This window comes from Glossina fuscipes, unplaced genomic scaffold (genome assembly GCF_014805625.2).
Source record: "Glossina fuscipes isolate IAEA_lab_2018 unplaced genomic scaffold, Yale_Gfus_2 28, whole genome shotgun sequence".
Lineage (NCBI taxonomy): Eukaryota > Metazoa > Arthropoda > Insecta > Diptera > Glossinidae > Glossina > Glossina fuscipes.
Genome location: NW_023998423.1, coordinates 5,606,701 through 5,632,071, shown reverse-complemented (window position 1 = coordinate 5,632,071; position 25,371 = coordinate 5,606,701). Strand labels below are relative to the sequence as shown.

At 34.6% G+C, this 25,371-nt stretch overlaps 1 long non-coding RNA gene across 1 annotated transcript in view; it reads right to left on the bottom strand.

The window, feature by feature from the left end:
- Positions 1–2,693: 2,693 nt before the first annotated feature.
- LOC119636145 overlaps positions 2,694–25,371 on the bottom strand; it is a 48,164-nt gene continuing 25,486 nt past the window's right edge. The window contains exons 2-3 of the long non-coding RNA XR_005247127.1: positions 18,553–18,695; positions 2,694–3,063 (exon numbers count right to left, since the gene is read on the bottom strand). This is a non-coding gene — a long non-coding RNA (uncharacterized LOC119636145). The remainder of the gene's footprint in view (positions 3,064–18,552; positions 18,696–25,371) is intronic.

The window sequence follows — 25,371 nt, the reverse complement described above, 5'->3', positions numbered from 1 at the left end:
TTTGCATTATTTTTTGTTTTTTTATTTTTTTATTTTCTTTTATTTTCTTTTATTTGCTTTTATTTTTTTATTTTTTTTTTGTATTTTTGTTTTCAATTTGCTTTAATGCAATCTGTCTTCAATAGTAAAATGACATTAAGCTTAATTTTTCAAAAGCTATCATGAAATAGTATTAGTGATGATCCATTGTTCACTTTGAATTTTCAAATATCTCGTAATAACATTAAATCTTGTTATATTTTTAAGGCATCTGACGGGAATATACTTTCGATTTGTAAAAAACGTTTGTCATGCTTGGCATTGCCTCAGTTATGAGTTAATGCTTCCCTTTCTAAAATGAAAAGTAAATTTTGATTTCATTTTAGACAAATGGCTTTGTTTACGATGAACATCAGCACTAGGAGCAAATAGAGGATAATCTTAATTTTATATACTATGCATATTTATTAATATGTCCGCTGGGGATGGGCAACATAATATGAACACTATTGTTGCATGTTGGCAACGCCGCTTTCGTGTAAATAATGCGACGTGCACGTATTGCGCAATCTACCTGCCAATGGATTAATTGCTTCCTTCAGCGACGGTTCAAACAAGTATGATGTACCATTGGAGCTCAGTTAGCGGGAGAGTCGGCTACGCGGGCACAAACATCACCGGCGAGACACAAACACCAACAAACACCGTCTGTAGCCAGAGAGCATGAAACGATCGCGGCAATCATAAATCCAGAACTCAATACTCCTCTGAGTTATACTGCTTTGACAAAAGCCATATGATGCTAGTTTCATCAAACGAACATTCATGGAAGGGCTGCAATTACGAAAACTCTTGGAGCAGAACCCTGTCTTAAGTTCCCAAAGAAACGGTCTCACGATCATAAAATCGAGATACTTGATGATTGGACGAATGCGGCATGATCCGATAAATCATCGTTCGTATTTTTTCTTACAAACACCGGGCTGCCTCCTTACTACAGTCAATTACGGGAGAGGCCCCGTTATGATTCGCGCGGCAATATCGCAATATTCAGCAGCTTGGTCAGATTACTAACCGAATTACTGTGAATGAACATCTCGACGAAGTTTTTGCCATGATTAGTATATTGTTGCCAGCCACTGCCATATTCCAAAATAATCCGTCACTACAGACCTCCAAAGAGGTTCTGTCTTGAGTTGGAGAGCATCAGAATATCAAAAAACATATTCACAAACCAGCACAGCCAGCACGCAAGTGTTTGTAGCCATGTAATTAAGATGTGAACATACATACATACACATTTGATATCTCAATTGCTGTATTTGAAGGAACTTGGAAATAAGAAGAAGAAAAATCGCAAATGAATCGTGGTATATACTCTACTACGTCTTACATAGGATCACTTCCAGCATTTTCCAGCATAGTTCATCACTATAAATACATATTGACATTCAAATAAGCTGATTCAGCCTCAAATCCTGTGAATCCATCAGATTTCTTATTTGCATCGGCGCCATAATATGCCTCATCCGTATATATTCCACATCAAAGTAAAATTCTGAATCTATTCCTATTCTGTCCATCCATCCAGACTTTAGTCTGCGGTATTCAGGAAGTGACTGCAAAACAATCGACATAATAGAAGGCATATTAAGGGTACCCTACAAAAAAGATCTAAGAGGACTCGAACCATTCTGAGCATTGCACACCTCCGCGCAAACCTACCACAAGATATGCGGAGGTATAATGAGAATAATCTGCCTGCAATGAAGCCCCAAGACAGAAATGCTGCAACGTACAGTTTAGAGACCGTATATATAACGAAAAAACCCATTGCCAGTATAACCCATGCTTAGGGTAATTGGCCAACTGAACACGTACTTCATAAAATATTTGGCATTTATAATGTATTGCTTCAAGTCGTTGCATATCAAATATTCAGCCGCGTATAACTTCCTTACTTCTCATGCTTTGGCCTTAGACCTTGGCTATTAAAGAGAATACAAGTTTCTTCCGTCTTCTTTCTTTCCGTCTACTTACTTTACTTTCTCTCGAAGAAAGCCGTATCACAGTTTCCTGATAGTATATTATATTATTTTGTTCTTATGTCTTTATTGGTTTACTTTTAATGGCTAATCAACGAGTAACAATAAACAAAAAAAAAAAAAAACACTTTTCCCTCAAAACACACAACAACAAAATAAAAAACGAAAATCATATAACAGAGCCGCTGAGGCACGTGTACCACTTGCAAGAATACAATGCAAGAAAACAAAAGAAAAGTTTCAAATAAATTGACAAGTCTTCATGAGAGAAGACTACAAGCTAAACATAGTATTGCACTGCATAATACACAGATGAATGTACATCCGTGCCTTATTTTACACGACGAACGAAACGTAAACAAAAAACCGGTTAAAACAATGAGTTGAATCGAGCAAGAAGCCGTAAATAAAATTCCGCACATTCATCACAACTGTGGAAAATTGAATAAGGGATGCGTGAGATTAATGCAAACTGAAACGAATTCATTAACCTTCCGAGATGTTTTATTGCTCCCACAGCAACAACGCTCTTTGCAAATCAAAGCATTTTGGGAATTTTTCCTCTCAAAGATGGGCACAGAAGATATCGCCAGCACATCGTTTTTGCAAACGCAATGCAAGACTTATGCTCACTTTGTCATCAGTGTTAAGTCCTAAGGCTGGATTACACTTTGCTGATTACACTTTCATCCCTGACTTCCGCAATAGAGAATCTAGCTGAAGGGAATATTTGTCAAAGTTTTGTGGCTTAAATAATAGTTCATGCGTCGGGGTGGCTGAAAATATTGGACCAGGTCTGCAGAAGGGTTGCGCTCAAAGTCATCGAAACTCTTAAGCTGCTATCTTCAAAGAAATTGCTCCACAGAGATGCAAGAGACCCCACCAAGCGACTCTTTTAATAGATTTCGTCCGGATTTCTTAACATTACCACGCACTTGTCCTAGAATTGTCCGTACATCGTGTGACAGTACCTTTTCTCCGTTTCAGATGGTCTCCAATCGTTTCAGGTCGAACGCTGCTTCGCCTTTACTCTGCTTCTCTACAATTAAAACAAAAAGAAAAAAAAACGAAGTAAATATCAATAAAAGTTGAATACTCGAAAATAGTCTTAGGAATCGTAGAGCATCGTTTCAGAAAACGAATACAAGTTTCAAAGATTGAGCACAAGTTTATAAGATGAGTTTGTAGACAAAACATAACTAACGCTAGGCTAAGCAAATGGTGAAGCACCACATTGGTTAGGGATCCGCTTCATTTTTTCTCAGTTGTTTCATGTCGCAAACATTGTGCGAAGAATATATAGAATTTGATCAAATCCTAGCATTGTCATATAAGATATGAATAAATTGTTGTTGCTTTTTTAAAGAAATTCGCATACTTTTTACACAAAATATAATCCAAACAAATAAATCCCAAAATGACGGCAATTTAAGCAAGTAACAAAAATCGTATTTACTTTTCGGAATGCCATGAAGTCAAGTCCAAAACCCGTAAAAGGATTGAACATTGCGTTCCTTCAGTTCAAAGTCCTGATATCATCTTTTGAATCTAAGCAAAAGTCAAGCTGTTGACGCGTTGATTTTTGTAAGCCTCTGTAGCGGCTTTTGGGGATCGAATTACATTGCATCAACATCTTCTCTGTCCAAAATATAGATCACAGGAAGGGATATTTTAATTATATTTCCTAGGAGGAGATCAGTGGATACTAGCTAAAGGCGGATGGGTGTATTTAACAAAACGGTGAAAGGATTGAAAGAAAAAGCTTCATACAGGTAGGTATATAATTGTCAGTCTTGTTTGGAAAATTGCTCCTCTTCTTCTTTCCTTCCTTGGCTGCAGATAAAATATCCAATACCCAAGTCACTAACACAAAATTTCTTATCATCTTCGATAGACTTTACTTCAATGCTCCATGAGCTTTATTAATGAATAATTAATAATTCGTTAATCATAGTTAATCATAGTTGAATGGACAGAGAAATTTCCTTTCTCCGCTCAACAATGCTGCAAAAAGAAAAGTATGACGGAAATTGAGGTACGAGTGTATTTGCGGTGAACAATAGCGTAATAAAAAAGAACATTTGTTTATGTGAACGTAATTGAAGAAACTAACAAAGTAGTTAAAAGTGACAGCATATTCCAAAGAACGTTAAAATGTAGAGAAAAAGAAAGAGCGGAGTAAGAAACGTAACACAATCGCAAAAGTTAAAAGAACGTGAAGTAAATATACGCGATACGACGATAAGCAGGATTATGAAATGCACAAATCGCATGCGTTAGGGTATTCGGCTAAAAGATGCAATGAAAGCAAGCAATAGTAGCTGCTCAGTGAAAACAAAAGCACAATCATGTTACAAAAGGTAATCGAGAGACAAACGAAACTGTTCACGTAACAAGGAAGCAATTACAAGCGACTTAGTTTGGCATCCATCGCAGACATTTTAACTGAGTGTACGTCTTACAAATTGTTGAACATGTATGGAGTCTTTCGAAAAGAATTGCCTACCATCGCAGGGAGAGGATTTATTTATTTGGTCAAGAACTTGCAACATCCAAGTCTCAGAGGAAGTTTCATAAACTCTATCAGTAATAAGATCTGAGTCGATCCAAGCATCTTCATCTGTCAAGTCTACGGTAAAGAGTCACCTGAAGACACCGACGTCGAATCGTTGCAAGTTCTTGCACACAGGTACTCGTCACTTAAAAACTCCAGCTAATAGTAAAAGCTAATGATAAGAATTTCGACGTATATCCTATGGCTCATCCTATAGTATCTGGAAAAAACAGCCAGGTCCACTGCAGCATATTTTCAATGTAAATTAAAAACCACAAATGGAATTTTATTAGATAGGGAGATATGCAAGCAGGCATTTGATTGGTGGTAGATAGCTCAACAGGATCTTTAAAATTCATCCTCATGGCTTCATATTAACACTATTTTAATTTGCATGCATTTATTTATTTATGGATTTACTTACACATGATACTCAACTAAAATGAATTAACGATGGAATTCAATTGACTCTTAGAAGTAAAGCTTGTAATAATTATTATTAAAAACTAGTATATGAGGAGATGTAAAGAAAAGGAAAAGAAATAACACATAAACAATTATATAATAATTCATGTATGAATAAATAGGAAAGAAAAAGAAAGAAAAAAAGCATGTACATAGTTAGCACAGAGGCGCACTCACAACCGATATAGATCCAAGTGGCAAGTGAACCTCTAAACCATTGCAAACATACAAAAGCTTAGGAGTCGACAGCGGTAAACAACAACAGTTAATTTTCGTATCATAGTTAGATGTTAAGATGGCAAGTTAGCTTCAGCACGACATAGGCAAAACGTACATATTAAGCATAGATGTTTTGATTGACTTTAAAGAGTGCGATAGTGAGATTAGGCGATAGAGATTATTTAGCTTTTTGCAAACATCTCTCAACGGGTTAAACAGCAGATGATTGCATTTAAATTGACTCTGCTTAACGAACTCTGCTTAAGTGCCTAGAGTAGCGGTTAAGGACATTAAAGTAATGTGGGCGAATCGATAATGCCATTTGTTAACTTAATTAAGATGGAAACATCAAGAATAAAACTACGTTTCTCAAGCGACCATAAGGATAACAGAAACAAATCACTTCAAGCGGGTCTCTTTCCAAATTCTCAAGGATCAACAGCAAGAATTGCTTTTGAACGGATTGTATTGAATCTACACAACACTTATAGGAAGGAGACCACGCAACAGAGGCATACGCAAGTATTGGTCTAACTGAGCACAAGTACAGCCTTTTCCTAATGTAAGTATCCTTCAGCTCTTTGGACTACCTCTGAATGAAACATAGCGCGGACCTAGCTTTAGTTAAAGAGAGCTCAATATTAAGACGTAATCTTCCTATATCGATGGATGGACCAACGTCTTCCAACTTATGTGAATCCATTAAAGACTCAATTTTGAATAACTATCTCCTTGAGAAAGAAAGCTTCTTGCGTTCCTTTTGGATTTAATTTCATAAAGTCTAACGAGCACCATATAGGCAAACTATTCAAATCAATTTTCAGCTGACACGATAGCGATTCCAAGAAGAAGCAAGAAAACAGTTTAACATCGTCTGTGTACATTAAGCTCTGGCTGGATTCAACTGTCGAGGGGAGATCATTAACGTATAAATTAAATAGTACGGGTCCTAATTAACAAAAAACTTTCATAAATGAAAAGTTTTCACTTGAATGTCCCACTTCTATATCGTATTCCTAGCCATCCCCTAACATCCTCTTCTGGAATTGGAATCTTGTTAATGACTTACAGAAAGATTATAAAGAAATTTCTTGATTAAAACCATTAAAATAACGTGAAGTGTTTATAACAAAATGTTTGTTGTTAATAGATAATTAATATAACAAAATTTCAGTTTAATTTTCCCTTTTTTTTTAAAAACAAGTGATTTAGTAAAAAAATTTAAATAATGTAATAATAAAAAAGTCTTACACATCAACCCTTCGGCGAAAGCGGTTGCTGCGGCAATAAATTGACTTATAATAGCATGAGATTTTTACAACACTCTGCCTACACGAAATCCCAGCGAAAGAAGACGAAAAGGAAGAAGATTTTTACGACACTTGAAACAAACACTATAAACTCTGTCCATAAATGCCAAGTTAATAGAGAGAGAGAGAGAGAGAGAGAGAAAGAGAGAGAGAGAGAGAGATAGAAAGTCAGTACATGCGTTTACGCTGTTAACACTGCTCAGGAATATATCCATGACAAGATTTTGCTTGTATTGATTATCCACGAAATTCATGGCCATAATAATGCTTAAAATTAAAATTTCTAAGCGACATAAATTTTTTACTTAAGTATAGGCATCTCGGCGTTTACTTATTTGTCATTTGGCATTTTATTTCTTGTGTTGTTTTTGTATTTTTCAAAATATCCTACATTTGTCTTAAAATCCCCGAATTACGAGCATCTTACGCTATAAGCGGTCATGCATATCAAAGCCCATTACCCTCTACTTCGATTCACAGGACTCTCTGAAGAAAAAGTATTTCGTCGTAAGTCGCGCGATATTTGTATATAATTTTCAAAGTCGCAACACGCAACAACAACAAATAACAAATATTAATAGAGTAGATGTGTGATTTCATTAATAATTTTTTCAAAAAATACTTTCTTCAGTTTGTCACTACCCGCATAGGATATATTATGGATTGCATATGACTCCGTAAACCGTGAAAACTGTAATGTTTATAAAGACAACTCTACGCTCCAAGGTATGTCACTTGAATTAAACTCCATTTGTTACATATGTATGCAAATGCATCTATATATAATGTATTGGAGCTACCGACGCTTTAAATACTTATTTCTTTCTACCAAAGCATTCAGCTTAATCACTTAACTCACTTTTGAAATTTCAAATTTCGCGCGTAAATTCCTCAATTGATTGCGAAGACAGAGTTACAAAGTAAATGTGATTCGTCGACAAACACACTCGCACGGTCAGAAGCCGGAACAACCTTAGAAAGAGATACGCAGTTGTTCTCTGTTTATTATAAGATCACCTATTAGTTAGACATCCGTCAGAATAGACTATAGCTCCGATCGGTTATTGCTCCTTAACCCTATTTTAATAATCGCTTGTGAAATCGTACAAAGTTTCAATTCCCTATCTTAGCTTTTAGAGCAATGGCAACTTTACAAAAGAAATAAATAAAATTAATCCACTTTAGTAGCGGTAGGCAGAGGTCGTCGGTAAAACAAGCCAAACAGATACAAAAAAAAAAGATCGAGTCGAGCACTTCGATATCAAAAGTCTTCGTATTTAAATAAAAATCATCAAGTGAAGGATTCCTAAAATATTGCACACTGTTACACTCGATGAGACTTGTGTTAGCACTTAACAAGAGCCAATGGAATCATATAGAGAAAGATTTGCCTCTCTGGTGACTACGACAAACGTATCCTTAATAAATTTATCTCACTCTTTGCAAATGTAATAAAATCATGATAAAATTCTGCGTAAGATATTAATGTTTTCTTTACGACGATTTGCAGACATATGCACGTTTAAGTAATGCAAGTGAAAGATTGGCATAAATTTCTTTATACATTAACATTTCGTGTCACTGTATATTTCATAAATTTTTTTGCGCAAAACTATTTGCACAGGAAACTAATGCAATTTATTTCATTTTACTATTTGCCATGCGTACGTGACCTACATCTATATATAGAAATTAATCATTTCAGTAAGGTGTGTTAGTTTTAAGGCTCTGCATGGGTGCACAAAGAAACATACGCACATATGTGCAGCTGTATAAATATCGGTTCAACACTTTGAAAATCATCGTTGCTCAACATTTAATCCTTTAATGTGTATATCAGTAATAACTTAGTACCCGCCTAAGTGACCGAAGAGGCAAAGGGTCACGACTAACGATTGAATAGTCGTGGGTTCAAATCTCGCTCAAAGTTCGCTAGACTTTTCAATAAAGCCGGCTAACCTTAACCTTAAGTTAAAATATCTCTGTAGTTAAAATATAATACACACATTTATTCATATTCCTCTATTCCAAGGTAAAGCGAAACCGATTCCAGCATGACTTATTCGAAGGTTAGTGGGGTCGATACTTGATAGCGCAATGAGCATCTTTCCAAAAACAAAACAATATCCTCCGCCTATATCTGTACTTGTGGAGTAACGAACATATTTTACATCTGAATCGAAGAAGCCGTCCTTCGTTTGAATAAATCACTTTGAACCCGTCACTTTTCCTACGTTTTGAAGGGAAACCTTTAAATGAGGCCCTACTGAACTTAAAAAAAGGCTGCAAGACCAATGGTGTGGTGAAAGTTATCCCGGAGATATTGCGTTTATTGTAAAAAATATTATTATTATTATTATTATTATTATTAATTTCGCCAGAGAAATAAATTCTAAGACTAAACTCTTAAAAGCACTAACATCTAAGACTATCGGCTTTTATTAAAAACTCTACCGCACTTGAGATTCGAACCCACGACCATTGACTTGCTAGTCGAGATTCCTCGCCTTCGAGCTTAGTATTTAATACGAAGCTTAGTCTACAAAATCAAAAATGTAAAAAATAAAAGGTTCCTTAAGATAAGAAAGTTGACAATCTAAAGAAGCTTCATCGAACCCTCCACAATAAAATCACCGGCAACTCTACCATTTTCTGTTTGTCTTACATGAAGTATTTTTAAGCGAAATGTACACTTTTCTTTTCACTGGCCGAAGACATAAAGATCGGCCAAATTTTCACTCTAACTATGTAAACCTTAAAGGATATTAAAGCAGACTCTTGACAGCTTTCCTACTACGCTGTGCAATATGCGCTAACGTATGTTTAGATTTAAACATATCTACCGGGCACAATCTGGCACTGCGTTCTTACTTTGCTCATAAACACATTTTTACATATATGATAATAATCGATTTAAATCGAAACTCTGACAACCACTAGCTGTGCCAAGTACAGCATTTCATATTCTATAGGTGGATTCCATGTAGTCTTTTTACTGAAGTTTGCTTTCAGTTTTCGTTTCTTTTATGTTTAATTTTACTCTTGCTCTCCTCGCTTACATACATTCTTATTTATTCAAAGTGCAATATAATTTTTTAGAATTTTACCGAATCAGTGAAGTAGTTGAGCAGCCAGATATACCACAAGCATGGCTAACGTCTGTTCCGTATTGTCATATGTGAAGTAATTTTTAATCGAAAATTTTAAACTAATTGGATAAAAAGGTTCAAATTCAAAAGTGAGCATACTTTTCAAACTTTATATTATTAGCAGTTAATAGGAAGATTACTCTGGCCTGTCAAACTCTGTACCTGTCAAACAAATCACGTTTGAGAGAAAGCTTCGCACCTTTTATGGATTCTCTGGATATGGTTATTATTGAAAATTCGTTTTAAAGCGAATACTTGTTCCTTCCATGTTTTCTCTCTTTTTTCTTTCATCCCGCTTAGGCCAGCAACAACTTTGCTTTAGTTTATTTTGCTGCTCTCATACCCAGGCAAGAGGTCTATTCTTGTTATCAAAACGTTCGCAACGCGCAGTAGGAGAGATCGCATAAAGTGCATTTGTTCTTGACCATCATCAAATTTTGAATCGATTTAAGCATGTTCGTCTGTCCGTCTGTCCGTAAAGTCTGTTGCAGATATTCTCAGTGCCGAATGAAGCTATCGACTTTAAATTTGCCATTGGAAACATTGGAAAGTCCTGCACGCACTTAGATATTGAAAATTGGCAAAATCGGCCGAGGGACACGCCTACAGAATTACGTACTACCTCTGTTTTGCAAAATCAATAAAAAATTGTTTTCTTATTAACATTAATCATAGATTATGGTAGCACTTGAGCATATATTCTATTGAGCGATCCTGTAGTGACTGTACAAATATGATAAAAATCACTCCTACTTAGCTTTGTAGTGTCGTCTCGTTTTTTTTTTCATTCTACTTTCATAACGCACAGAAGCAAGATTCAAAAGTCCCATAAAATTTGAATATTCTTGGCCACTTTCAAATTCGAAATGCACTTAAGCCTGTCCGTGCATTCAGCTGTCCATAAGACCCTCTGCTCAACTGTCTAATGTCTGCGGTAAACATTGCATGCAAAACAATTGGAAAATGAGTAAACTTTTCAAAGAACGCGCCTACAACGCCCACATGTCTTTGTAATAAAAACTGGAAACATCTTGACTTTCGGTATTTTTTCTTATTTAAACACACACACACACACACACCATATAAATTTTCACTTTTATTCTAAAACTAGAAACTGTGAACCAAGCCCACCCATTAGTGCAGAGTATGAAAATTTAGCTTTAGCTTTAGCTTTAGTTTTTCCATTTGTTTTTTTTTTTTTAGGATCACGGTGATGGGTATAAACGATTCGGTCATGACCGAATATAATGTTCTTGCTTGTCTTTTTTTTTTTTTATTTTTTATTGAAATCAAATTGATTTCATGTCGCGAATCCTTTTGCGAGATATATTCGCTTCTTCTTCGTCAGATTTACCATGAAGCGGGTGGTTATTACGACAGGAAAGGAGGAGAGAAGGAGAAGTACCGACATATGTATGTCGTGATTTAAATTTGCTGACATCGTCAAATTAAATGTAATTTCTTCAAATGCAATTTATTGCTCAAATTGGTACGAATGGTATTTCGACATTTCTGTGCACTCGCTTATGTATGCGTTCGCAAATAGATTAAATGTGAAAAATCTGTATAGGAATCTCTTCAACATTTCATAAGTACAACCTTTCTTTCTTTTTTTTTTTTTGCATTTTATGAATTGTATATATTATGTATATATATATATAATATTGAAATTGAAAATTTTTATTGCAAATTTTTTAATAGAAATTCATCGAATCTTGCAATCAACACTAGTAAACTATTTCCTTAATTCGATCCATAAATTTCGTGACATAATTCTAATGAATTTTTTATTAACATTTTTCATATCAAATATCTTAATAAAATTAAATTCTTTCAATCTGGTTTCGAATTATATATATATATCCCCAAATTTTTTTTTTGCCTTACGTTCTTACTTCGCCTCGTCTTATTTAATTGAACTAATTTATGCAAACTTTCTCTTCTGCAATTTTCCAAACTTGAATAGATTGCTATAAACTTAAAGCAAACTTAAGGTAGAAAAATTAAATACATAGATAAAAAAGAATAAGAGGCAACGTAAGGAAAGAGAATTTATAATCAGCTTAGAGCGAACCTCTTGTTACCTATCGTTTGATTGTTTTTGTTCCTTTCAATATCATGAGTATATATATATATATATCTGTATGCCATAGCAACGCAAGACTTACATGAATGTCTGCGTAAGCTACTTATAGCGTAACTCTTTCTTGACATAACATGTGTTTGACTAGTGTTATAACATATGCGCGCACTCTTATTATTATTGTCTGTGCAAAGATGAAATACGGGTTTTTTTCCAAAAGGAAGTTTATTACAAGTAAATTATATTAGATATCTTATTCAAAGTAATGTTCAATAATGGCTGCACACTTTTGCCTCCATCTGATAATACATGAAGTCGATGATAAAATGACAACAAATCGTTTGTGGCTAACTATTCAATAATACGAGCATATATTATTTATTGGATATCATCCTATGAATCGAAGTCGAAGTTCGGACGGACTGTGAAAATAATATTAGATAATCACAGCGGGAAGAGCAGCATAGTTCAGTTCATTGTTGCTAAAGAAAAACCATGATATCACAATTTTTGGCATATTGCTTCCATTTTTCTGCTCAAATGCATGACTCCTGGCCATAGTTCGGATGGATAGGAGTAACTCATAACACTTCTTAGACTGCATGCCATCCATGTGGACGCTCCACAATTATTCCGTTTTAAAATCGTTCTATCCGCCTGGGTGGCCGAGTAAGCAAGAGACTCGACTAGCAACTCAGTGGTCGTGGGTTCGAATCTCAAGTGCGGTAGAGTTTTTAATAAAAATAAAAAAGCCGATAGCCTTAGATGCTAGTGCTTTTAAGAGTTTAGTCTTAGAATTTATTTCTCTGGCGAAATTAATAATAATAAAATCGTTCTTTATGGTAATCAACATCATGGCCTTAGGTGCCATAACTCCACTCGTCTGCAGAACCCGACGCAAATCACTTCGATAGCCGTAGGAAAAATAATAGCAACAGATAAAACTACATTTTAATCAATAACTACCAGGAAACAAAAAAAGTCACTTTTTAGGAGGTAGGCCAGAAGTGACACCTTTTAGCAAAACTTCAACGGGAGTTTTTAAAAAATGCGGTTTCAAAAAATTAACTCTTCGAAGAAATCTCTTAAAAATCATCTCCTAAAACTGCAGAAAGCAATTAAAGTTAACCGATCAAAAAATGCTCTCTAGAGATTGGTTCCATAAAGCCACCTATGAAGTTCCCACTCAATCGGTTGATAAATGAGATGCAAAGCTTGAAAAAAAAATACCGCAGACATAGATGCAATTAAACTTGTAAGTAGTAGTAGCTCTAGATAGTTGTTAGTATTAACTTTTGCTCAAAAAGTCGCATTTTTCACCCAAAGAGATTTTCTTTGAGATTTCGTTCTTGAGTACTTAAGGAATTATTTAGGACGCGACAGAAACTCAGAAAAAAGAAAAATTCCCTTAAGTTTTTAGCATAGTGTAAATGAACCGAAGGGAAATAACATTTGGGGAAAGCCCGAAATTTAAAAGAGGATCGGTTCGTAAATTTGTTCCGACGAGAGAGGAAAAGGGCAATTTAAGCATAATTATGTTTCTGTAAGCAAGGGTCCAATAGGACCCGAAGGTGGCAAAGGGGCAGTATCAATGCCATAAGTCAATGTTGCTTTAAGACGTTGCAGGAGGTAGATTTCCAATTTTTAGATTCTCTTTAATAAGCAAAACAAGCTCTATATGGTGCAAGCGATCAAGGTTTTCGTAAGTAATACGATCCGGATTCCTTGTTGCAATCTGCTTGAAAACCGAAACGTTTGGAGTGCCGCTGCATACTCCTTCACATCACTGCGTTCAGGCCAATCTAAAAACAAAGTAAAACTTTCGCTTCCTTATAGTAATCTTGCACTTTAACTAATCGATTCCATTGCTCAAACAGATTGAGAACATGTATGTGAATTTATAGGACCTCTAGTGCGTCACAATCATTAGAAAAAAACAAATATATCTTTCGTGTTGGGCATAAAATAGAAAATTTTCTGCATTTAAAACGAACTCTTAAGCAAAACTACGAACCAAATGACTAGACAAATAGTCAAAGCGCAATCGCTTTAAAACGAATCTTGGGTACGCTTCTCATTGTTGTGCTCAAGTTTTCTATGCATGTCAAATGAGGAAAGTGTAATAATTCAATGTTTCTTGACATACATAAATACAAATCTTTTTTATCTTATCTTTCCTTCACTATTAATCGAATCATAATAGAGAGAAAGAAAAAGATTCGAATACAAAATGCACTCCTTTCGATAGACTAACTGGTAGAGGCAACTATTACGTGGTTCGAAAAAAAAAAAAAAAAAAAAGAAGAGGCAGAAAAATATAAAAGAACTCTATGCTATCAAAATAACTTTCCATCTGCCTGGGGCGACTATAAAATAACACATAGGGATGCACACTTAATGTAGTTTTTCTTTCTTCTTTTATTCTATTTTCTTTGCATTCTTTTTCCACTTCTTTTTTTTTTTTTTTTTTTTTTTTTTTTTAAATAAATTTTTTGTATTTTTACGTTAGAAATGCAAAACTATCTATAAAATCTTTTTAGTTTAAAAACATCTTTTACGTAAACTAACTAAGCATTAGCTCGTCCAAGAACTTGACAAACATTGGCAGAAGATAAAGTTTCTCTTCTCTATGCCATAGGTAGAAATTTAATGAAGATTAAGTTAAAATAATGACCCGTTACATTTTGTCCCATTTTATGGAAATTTGCATAAAACTTTATACGTGTTAGACAACTTTTAAAATATTGCAGGTGATCCCAATCCCTTTTAAAGGCGCACGAACATTCGAATTCCTTAACACGAAAACATTCATTCCTAAGTAGGCTTAACAAAGTAGACTTTGCAATAGGCAAAGTTAAGAGAATTTGTTTCTTAGCGGATAACATGTGTTAATGATATTCTTACTTACTGACTGCCATTCCACGGCTGGAGGTATATTAATTTTTTCATTTCATATGATGTGCGATGTGCGCTGTACGCCTGTATAGGATTTTACGGCTGTTATTATGCATCAAAATTCTTATCGATTTATTCTTAAACCTGATAAAAGTTGATAAAACTTAAGATGACAAATACACATTTCGCTTATATTTTCTTAACTGAAATTTATATTTAATCAAGTGGACATATGATCACTTGTACCCATAATAACTGAAAAATGAAACAACAACACAATATAAGTAGACTACCCGGCTTCGAGTCGTGGTGCTGTAGATCATACTTTATACAACAATAATGACAGAAGGAATAATAATTTTGAAAAAAATTTATATTCCGATTTCAAGAGGACCATCCGTCCGTCATCATATTTTAAACGACTACAGTCCTTGGCGACAGTGATAGTAGAAGGAATGTTAACCTGAAACGAGTAGCTTCCCAAACAGCATAAAAGCTGTTTAATAATTGCAGTCCCGCGATAACCCGACAGCATTTATTCACGTAAGTGGTAATGCTACTATTTTTTATCCAATCATTAATCTGGAATGAATGACAACAACCTTTGCGATAGCGAGTTCTTACCTTAACGAATCATTGCCAGTCACTACCCTCAAAGACGGCAATCATTTGAAAGATAAGTAATCACCGCCGTGTCCCAGCCCAAAAGCAAAAATAAACACCTAAAAAAATTAGGTTCGGTCGCGACCGAATCGTCTGTGAAATCTTCTATAAATTACTGAAAAAAAGAAAAAATATAAATTTCCATATTTCATAATACTGGATAGACGTGGTTGATTTTTGATATTCTTGTAGAATAATATATCGGATATCTGTTGAAGTTCATGAGCAAAGACCAAAAGACACGGTAAGCGAAGTTGTTCTCACTTTTGGTTGTACAGACGTGCGGGTGTCATTTTTGCTCCAGGTACTACATACTTTGGCAGACGGACAGATGGATGGACCAACAAACGAACACACGGACTTGCGTTAGAGAGGTTTTGAAAAAAAATTAAATATGGGCACTATAATATTGGGTAGATGGTCTAAATTTTTCCCATTTTTTGCAGGTACCACCGCATCGCTCATAGAACGTACTTCGAATTTTGAGCATTTATCCGCTAGAGTTTATGAGTAATGAGTAAAAAACCATTTTCTTATTACTTTTGAAAAACAAAGGTGTTCTCATGTCACGTTACTGTAGGCGTGTCCTTCGATAGATTTAACCCCGAAAGGCAAGAACTTCCAATGTTTCATCGATACATAAGGTCGATAGCTTCATTTTTGTGGCCAGTACAATGTTTACAGCAAAGTTTATATGAACGGACAGACGGACATGCTTGAATCGATTCAAAATTTAATACTAATCAAGAATAGTTTTTCATTTTTAACAATTTTCAAAGAGCATCCAAAAGGAACAGCATCTTGACTTCCCAAGTTAACGTCCAAACTTTAAATGCGAAAGAACCATTTTTTCTAAATCTTTGTAGATAATCATCAGCGGCAATGCTTGACTTTCAGTGTTTAACGAAATACAAGCTAATTTTTTGACATTTAAATTTCCTATGATAAGTATGGAGTAGGTAGGCTTTTATTCGCCTCCCGCGCTTCCTGTCTATCTCTTGTAAAAATCCTGCTAAAAAATAATCTTTTCCATAGAAACACTGAATGAAAAGCTCTCTCGAGCAATGCTTGACATTCCGATTAGTGCGACTTTAACATTTTAAATTGTACAATATAGACAAACGGTAAAGAGCAGTATTCACTGTTAATAGTAGTATGAGAAAATTGTCATTGTTCTTAATAAAAAAAAAAAAATAAAAAAAATCCTCTCTTCATACAACAAACCTGAGAGGGGAACTTTACAAAAAACTCTACGTCAATGGCTAAAGTAAATGTTGTCTCTTTTTTTTTCAGTTAATCAGAACATTAGAAAAACGAAAGTTATTTAACGGTACATAAAATACAATCGCTAAATAATCCTGCCAAAAAATGTTGAAAAATTTTATCTTTAAATGTTTTTATGTTACAATTTATTCCACATAAAGTTGATAACAGCTTGGTATTAAATAAATTCCATTGTAAGCATAATGGAAAGAAATAAAAAAAAAAAAAAAACTCATATTTGGCTGTGAACGACAATGCTTATGCTAAAAGAGACTAAAAAAGAAAAACGTATGAATTAATCTATCATAGTTTATAATATAGGACAGGGTTGGCTGATATTTGTGGAACATACGTGAAAAGTTTTATCGTCTATCCGTTATAGCTTGCGGGGAATGAGCAAAAAACATAGAACGCAAGAGGACATGTGTATAGTCGTATCGTTTGACCGGCTTGACCTAATTTCATTAGGGACCTGCTTGTAAGTATTTGCAAAACTTGAAGCCGATATCTTCCTTTTTTTGCAACCAAGAGAATGCTTATGAAGCAGACATGACACAGGCCGGCGGACAAACGCACCTTAAATGGATCCGTAAAATTGACGCAAACGTTTTGATAAAATGAATTTAACTCCATCCTCTAGTGTTGGTTATAAAAATAATAATATTAATTATATATATATATATATATACATTCACATAAATATAAATATAAAAATAATAATAATCGTATCATCAAATGCAAAAAGCATAACATAGCAAACTTCGGACAAAACTTGTAGTCTGGCAGTCATAAAGATACCAATGATAGAGACAAGCAACAACAACCAATATAATAATCATCATTTTTTAATTGGTTTAGTAGGCACATCAGTACAAGTACAATTATAGAAATGATTATCGTCATCAGTGTTACGCCGGAAAATTATGCTTTCATAGAAAATTATATTCTAAACACAATTGCAAAATTTTCGATATCAAAAAAAAATATTTTTTTTTTTTTTTTTGAGCAAATTATCGACATTTTTTGTTGCTCATACGAATGTTATGCTTATTATATTGCCAAAGCACAGTGCTGTGCAAATAAGTTACTCAAGTTAATTGTATCATTCTTGGTTGAGATTGAAATTGTTCCAAGTCCTTATGAATCACACTGAATCATATTAGAAGGATTTAAGTTCTCGTCAGGGAAATCTCTTCAGACCTCCAGAACACCAGAACCTTTCATAAACTGTTATAGCTACTATTACCTTGCAGTCCGTCGTTCATCCGACTTTTAAGCATTTAATAAATTTACTCAAACACCTTGAACACTTAATTAATTGGACCTTGACTTGCATGCTTAAGGCTAACTTTAAAAACTTTTTAAGCTATGTAAAAATAGCATACAAAATAGTTACGTAGACGGCCCTCGCCCTTGTATATGCACCGACTTGGCGAGTACGAAAGCAATGAAAAGAAATCCCATGAAGCTCACTGAATGCTGGCTCCTATCACTAGAAAATTTTTGCTTTTTCTTGGTAAATGCAACGTTTTCATTTACAGCGGTGCTGTACCGTTGGCTGAAGCTGGTCGAGCCCAATGTTCGTACGTATAGATTGCGAATGCTTCCTTCCGCACGGTATCATCTGGTATAAAATCTGCTTTACTGACTTATACTACTACAATAAGTCCCACTAAGCGCTCTTTTTTAGAGGCTGCCTGGCCTCAATTACGTTTTCAAAGAATATGAAATCGTTTTTTTTAAACACTTTAGAACTTTGTGTAAAGGGATAAATATTAGTAAAGATTTCATAGTTAAAAAAGAAGAGATGAACAAAGTCTCCACGAGACGATATTAACCTTCAAATATGATCAAAACAAATTCACTACAAACGACAATACAAATGACGTGGCTCTCTATCGCAACCCTATATAAAATTTGCACTTACTTCAATTCTATGCCGAATTCTTCAATCCATGTAGCCGTGTAAGTAATGCCGAGATTTGCTTCAGGTGCAAAGACAATCATGCCAGTCGGAGTGAAGCCAAGTTACAAAAGCTTAGTCTGCATCGCGTGTCTCGAATTCTTTATCTGAAATTGAAGGAAAATTGTAATACGATGAGGAATTTTCTTCTATTTGTACATAGTTTGCAAAGAACTCGGAGGCTTGTTTTCGTAGGCAAGTGTATGGATCGTATGCACATACAGAAGCAGTACTGTATTTTCCCACTTTACATTAAAAGATAAAAAGATAAAGTATTCGACAAAAACGATATAAAATTTATGCATAATTGGCATCCCCAACTTGACACGTTCGCCAAATATATGCTTTAGTAAAAACGCTCCAAAGGATATCCTGCTTGTTTTTTTTATTTTTTTTTCACGAGAGAAATGGATAAAGCCCATAGAGCCTGTCATGCTCATACATCAGTAACGTGAGATGAAGGAGTTTTTCTGATGAACTGTACCATTGGTAGAGGGATTGAGTGTCGCTATTGAATTAATTGCCGCAAGAAGCCGGAGTAGTATGAGAAAAAGTGTTTAAAAAGAAAAGTCAGCAGCTTTAATGAAGACTGTCAGCTGTTTGAGATGTGTGTAATTGCTAGCATGAAAAATGTCATATAAGTTATTGTAAGTTATTACATTCAAAGAAAGCGAAAGATTGTCTAAAGATGTTAACTCTTCTGCATTCAACCATTAAATGCTCAGCTGCATCACTCATAGATATCACGGGGAACAGTCTTGATAATTTTTCAATAGGCATTGTCCTATCTATGATTGCTCATGAGTCTGTAAAGCATTTTACTTTGCTCACATAAATATCTGTTAGTTTCATTTGTCTGCATTTTTTTTTTTTTTCATATTTCTATCATTTATTTTTTTCATTCCGCCGCATATGTTTTTTGTGTATTATTTCGCGATTGTTTCTATTGCGCGGAGGGATAAACTTGTAAGCCGGCGACAACGAAGTGGTGACAATCACCAATAAAATCTAATCACGTTAGCAAATTTGCTGGTGGTTATCGCCAAATACCTTCGCGGAGTTATGTCAAATTAGGTGATTGCTGAGAACAAATCTGCAAACAGCTATAAAAAAAAAGTGCAAACAGCTGTTAAAAAGTGGTTCAGAACCCCTAAAAACTTGAAGCGTGCCCGTATTTACGTTTATAAGCAAAGAGAAAAAATAATTTGTTAAAAGTAACTGGAATTTTTTTTTTTAATTATCGACTCAAATTAAGCAATGTCAACCAATGTGTACATTACCAGCACTCGGTGTTGTAACTTTCTTTCATGCTCGTTCATTGACGAGGAGAACAATGACAACTGCCACGCAGAAGAAAGGGTCACCGTTAGAAGAACAAGAAAGACTTTTCCTGGATGCTTTCGAAACCCTAGCGCTACATCAGGACGAGCAAGTAAATTGCTTCTAATATTTATTGAATTATGATATGACACGTACGCAAGTGCCGTCGGTATTGCGCTTGGCCATGACTCTAGAATTGTTCGCTTTAACAATTTACAAATGGACGGCCTGGAGCGACCATACTGTAAGTGTTGCACAAAGCACGTTATCAACCGTTATATCGGATATATTACAAGAGTTGGAAACCAACTTCCCAAATCTTACCATGATTCGGATGTGTGAAGGCACTCTGGCAACGTCTGACTGCTCGCCTGCGATAGTGGGCTGATGACATCTTATTGGAATTCGGCGAAGCCCTTTAAAAAAAAATACCAATAAATACCACCTGGCAAGGTGAGGTGTGTTAGCATTATAGCCATTACTATTTCGAATATCTAACTAGAGAGAAAGGACCGTTACCGCCCAAAGAAGCTGCGTCCTCTAGAAAGTGAAAGGAGGTAATTCGAATACTGCAGCATAGCAGTGGGCGGCCTATGCGGATGATGGTATTGGTGTTTACGAAGAGGTACACCAATTGAGCCGGTAGGGTGAAAAAGTTAGCGAATTGCTGGCATGAAATTTATGTACACAACAATCTTAAAAATGTACATCATTTTTAAAGTTCTAACTGCAACGAAAATTTTCATAAAAGTTAAATAAATACTGAACTGTTTTGATTAAGAGAAAACTTTTTATGTAGTAGATTTTGTTTTTATTTGTTTATATACGAGCATAAAAGAACAAAAGATTTGGCAAAAATCATTGCAAGAGGAAATTTAATATAATGATGAATTCATCATTTTTATGAATTAATCGCTAACAATATGTTGTAACCGAACAGTTAACATTAATTTTTAGGGAAAATCTTTGAAAAACAAATGTACAATAATTAACTCTTTCTGCCTTTTTTTCCACCTCGCCCACTTATTAATGCATTGTAATGGAAAATTTGAGAGGAAGAATTGAAAAGCTGACGACAATCGCAGTTGATTAGTCTCGAAACGATAAGCAATTGTCTCTCAAAAAAAACAAGGCGATCATTGCGGCGATAGTCGTCTGCTTACATGATCCATGTGCAGTGTATCACGAGCTGCTAAAATCGAATGAGAGTGTTACGAGAGATGCCTACTAATAACAATTAAACAAATTGATCGATGTATTGATGGAAAAGAGACTAATTCTCTTCAACGACATCGATAGCTCGGCTTTACACTGTCGCACTTCGAATGGAAAGTTCTGCCGCCTGCAGCGTACTAACCAGACATAGCGCCATCTGAATACCACTTAGTCAGGTCAATGCTGCTTGACATGGGTGGCAAGCGACTGCGTAAATTTCAAGAACTGCGGAAATGGGTTGATGATGGCATCGCTGCCAAACTAATATCATTCTTTCGGAACGGTATCGACATCTCGCCGAACAGATAACAAAAAATTGTGGAAAATGATTAAAAATATTTTGATAAATAAACATTGCATCAATGTTTCGCAAGAAATGCTTCTTTCGCGTGAACAGAAAATGCTTAGAACATTGTTGTTGCGTTAATCGCAGTGCCGCTAAGCTGTTCGGTTTACAGTTTACAGTTTCAAGCAAATTTATTTTCAACTTAAAAATTTTCTGCAATTTCTAATATCATGTACGCGAGAATTTTATTCGTAGAAGAACATTTTTGCAAAAAAACAATTATTTTTTTTTTACTAACTAGACCTGCGGTGTGACAGGCAGACATAAAACCCGAAAAATACGTATTAATCCTGGGAAAAGCCTATAAGTGGCGTAAAAATAAAACAACGAAACGATAACGCAGAAATCGCTTAAAAGTGTTGTAAAGTTTATACACACGCAGTGCAAACGCACACACAGACAATTTAAAAAACAATTGTAAGAAATGAATTTGTTTTTTTTTTTTTTTTTTAAACTTTTGCATAAACGAATTCGCAGCAATGAAAATTGAGTAATTGAAAAATTTCCTTGTTATTAAGATTTTTATTCGTTTTATTCGTTTTATTTTCACATATTTAAGAAATATTTTACTGGATTATGTTTTTACCATCATCATATGCGTTACCGTTTACCGCTAAGAATTTCTCACTTCTTCAAGTTCTTCTTCTTCTTCTTCTTCTTCTTAGTTAAAAAATCCTTTAAGAAGAAGTTTCCTATTCTGCATAAACTATGCCGTTGTTTACAACTCTTTTTATGCAAAAAAAAAATTTTCAAAGAAAAATTTTATAACCACAAGAGTAAGGCAGCATAGTGATCATCTCATTACTTTCGTAACATGATGATCGAGGGCTTGACAACAAGCGGCTCTGCAATCGATTGATATCAGGGAAAGAGTTGCCAACGCACATTAAGAGAAGTACAGTTTGCTTAGAGTGGGGCTGACAAAAAGTGGGCGAATTACTAAGAAATGAGAAAAAGGTATAAAATCCCCGGGGTTTATCATTAATTGTTTTGAGGCCATCCAGTGACACGTCTGTTATTACTAAAAATGTTCAAGTAGCATAGAGTTCAGTTAATATTGTGGGCGTCAACTAACGTCTCAATTATGCTGGACCAACTCTTGACTTTGACGCTCTTGTAAGACGTTAACATAAATACTTTCAAGTTATTATATTTTTCACTTTATAACTTTATGAGCGCATCATTGCGAAGACCAAATTCGATCGACCGTAATTCGGCGAACCGTAAGCCGTATATACAAATTTTTAACCTTCAATTTCAATTTGCTTTTGCCTTAAAATTTTCCACAAAACTAGCAGGTTATGCCTATGGCATTTCCATTAATATTTCTAATCTTTAAAGATGAGCCGATAGTCTTGCTTACCCCACTTTTTAGTCATAGAATATATTTCCTTGGCCTAAATAGGTTATAGTAACAATAACAACAATACGAGCCGTAATGGATGAAAGTGTATTTTCTTCAATAAAAGATGTCAATTAAAAATTTGATGCCTGTTATTGTTAGAGATTTTGTACAAAATCACACGCCCATCACTAAGCTTAGAAGCATTACTAAGCACAAAATTGAAATACATTTGCCCTAAATATCAAAGAATCGCTCAAATGCGTATAAGGAAGGCTTCATTGTCTGTTTACTTGTTATCGTTGTTGTTGCTTTTGTGTACCACACCGTTGGAAAGAAAACTTTTCGCCATAGTTTGAGAAATTTTCTACCTTGCTTTTGTTGCTTTGTTTTTCGAGAAACTTCAAATTTTTCTGGGAAAAAAAAAAAAAAAAAAAAAAAAAACAAAAAAAAAAATGCAATAACAGCAAAAGAAAATATCACTACTAGTGTTGTACTGTAAAAATTGTAACGAAAGAAAAAGAAAAGAAAAAAGAAGGAACAACGTACAAAACTAACAATGAGAAACGGAAGACGTATAAACGGTTATTTTCATATTCGCAAGCAAAAACAAAATTTTCTCAAGTAGTATAGTTGTAGTTGTTTACAAGCAGGTGTTTTGTTAGCTAGGAATGCAATACGCGATTGTTGTTTGTATTATATTTTTTTGAAGCGTGCATATTAGATTTGCTATTCCACTTGGAGCATTTTGAAATATAATTTTGACCTACCACACAGAGAACATAAACATACTCTTGAGCAAAGTTGGCATATATCCGCTTCGATCGCAGTTTGCTTAGGGGCATTTTTCGGACACTGCGCCAAGCTTCGCAACTTGTGACTTTGTGCGAATCTTGAAATGGCGTAAGAATTCAGTGTGAGTTTTTGAATGTAATCGAAAGGTTTTGGAAAAGTGGGATTACTAGATAGGCCACTTTCTTCCACAAAAGGAAAGGACATCTATATAAGATGGCTTCAAAAACAGACAACCTCCAGCATCAGTTCATAAAAGTTAAGAGCAAATATTTTGCCATATATTAAATCAGTGCGCATAGAGAAATGCTTTAAACCAATGTGCTTCCACCCTATCACGCCTTACTTTCAATGCTAAGATGCTATCTTGTCAGTTTTAATGCTAGCGAAAGTCGTGCCTATCAATAATTCTTCATATTTTTGCTTGAACTGATGGGTATCCAGGATTCGCTGCCAGATGAACATAATTATCGTGGTTGTGTTTCCTTTCTAAAGAATTTTACTTTTATATATTATTATACTCTCCTTATTGTTATAGTTTCAGATTGTTGTTGTACTTTATTATGCTTATGCCACAAGTCAAGGTTTATTGTACATTGGATAGATTTTTTCATTTTTTTTTTTTTTTTTTTTTTTGTTGAATGCGATAGCATTAAGTAAGGAAAAGAAAACGAGAATTATAATTAAATAAAATTTAATTTAAAAGTAACAGTTAGAAAAAGAAAACGAGTTCAACATCTTTTATTCATTTACATAATATAATCCTTACGAAAAAAAACCGTTCAATTCTTATCATTGTTATCGTTTATTGTTTTTTTTTTTTCATTTATCAAAAAATTCATAAACCAGACTTAATTAGAAAGAATAATCTCCGTTATTGTTGGGAAGAAAAATGGAAATCAACGGATCTACAATTGTGCTTTTTAAAGGCGTCACATTGAATAAATTCATAGGCGATAATTAACTACGAAGCGAATAAGAAATAAATATAACCATAGCCGTTGGCGAAAGTCAACCAGGCTACCACAGAGCTTGCTACATAAGAAACGCAATTATCAATTCAAGCATACCCGAAATCGATTCTCAATGCCGAATAGACCGAATAGATCGAATTTTAATTGCGATTGGCTTGTGGCTGCGGCTATAGGTTTCCTTGAAAAGAAAATCGGATGAGTTTTTCTTAGAAATTTTTGGTATAGGTTTTCTTGAAACGAAAATCGGATGAATTTTTGTTAGAAATTTTTAGTATAGGTTTTCTTGAAAAGAAAATCGGATGAATTTCTGTTTTAAATTTTTGGTGTAGGCTTTTCTCTACAGTATAGAACACATATTGTAACTACAACCAAAAATCTATCGCGCAGTGATTTCATCCCGCGAGCACCAACTTGATAGGCAGGATACTTATCTCCTCGGTTATGCCGGACCCATACTTGGAAAACTTGATATTTCTTTTTTATTATAATAATACCATATTTTTCGAACTATAGGCCACTCCTTTTTATATGGAAAAATGGACTCCATTTTCGGATGACTTTGAAGATAACATTTAAATATATTTTCAATCAATCATGCCTAAGTTTGTCTTATTATACTAATACAACGTAAACTATACCCTACTAATACAACGTAAATATACCCTATACTGTACTATGGTAAAGTACTGTATAGTACAAAATACACTATACTGTAGTGCAATATATTCTAGTACAAAATGCACTATTCTGTAATGTAGCACAAAATGCATAGTAGTGCAATATATTCTAGCACA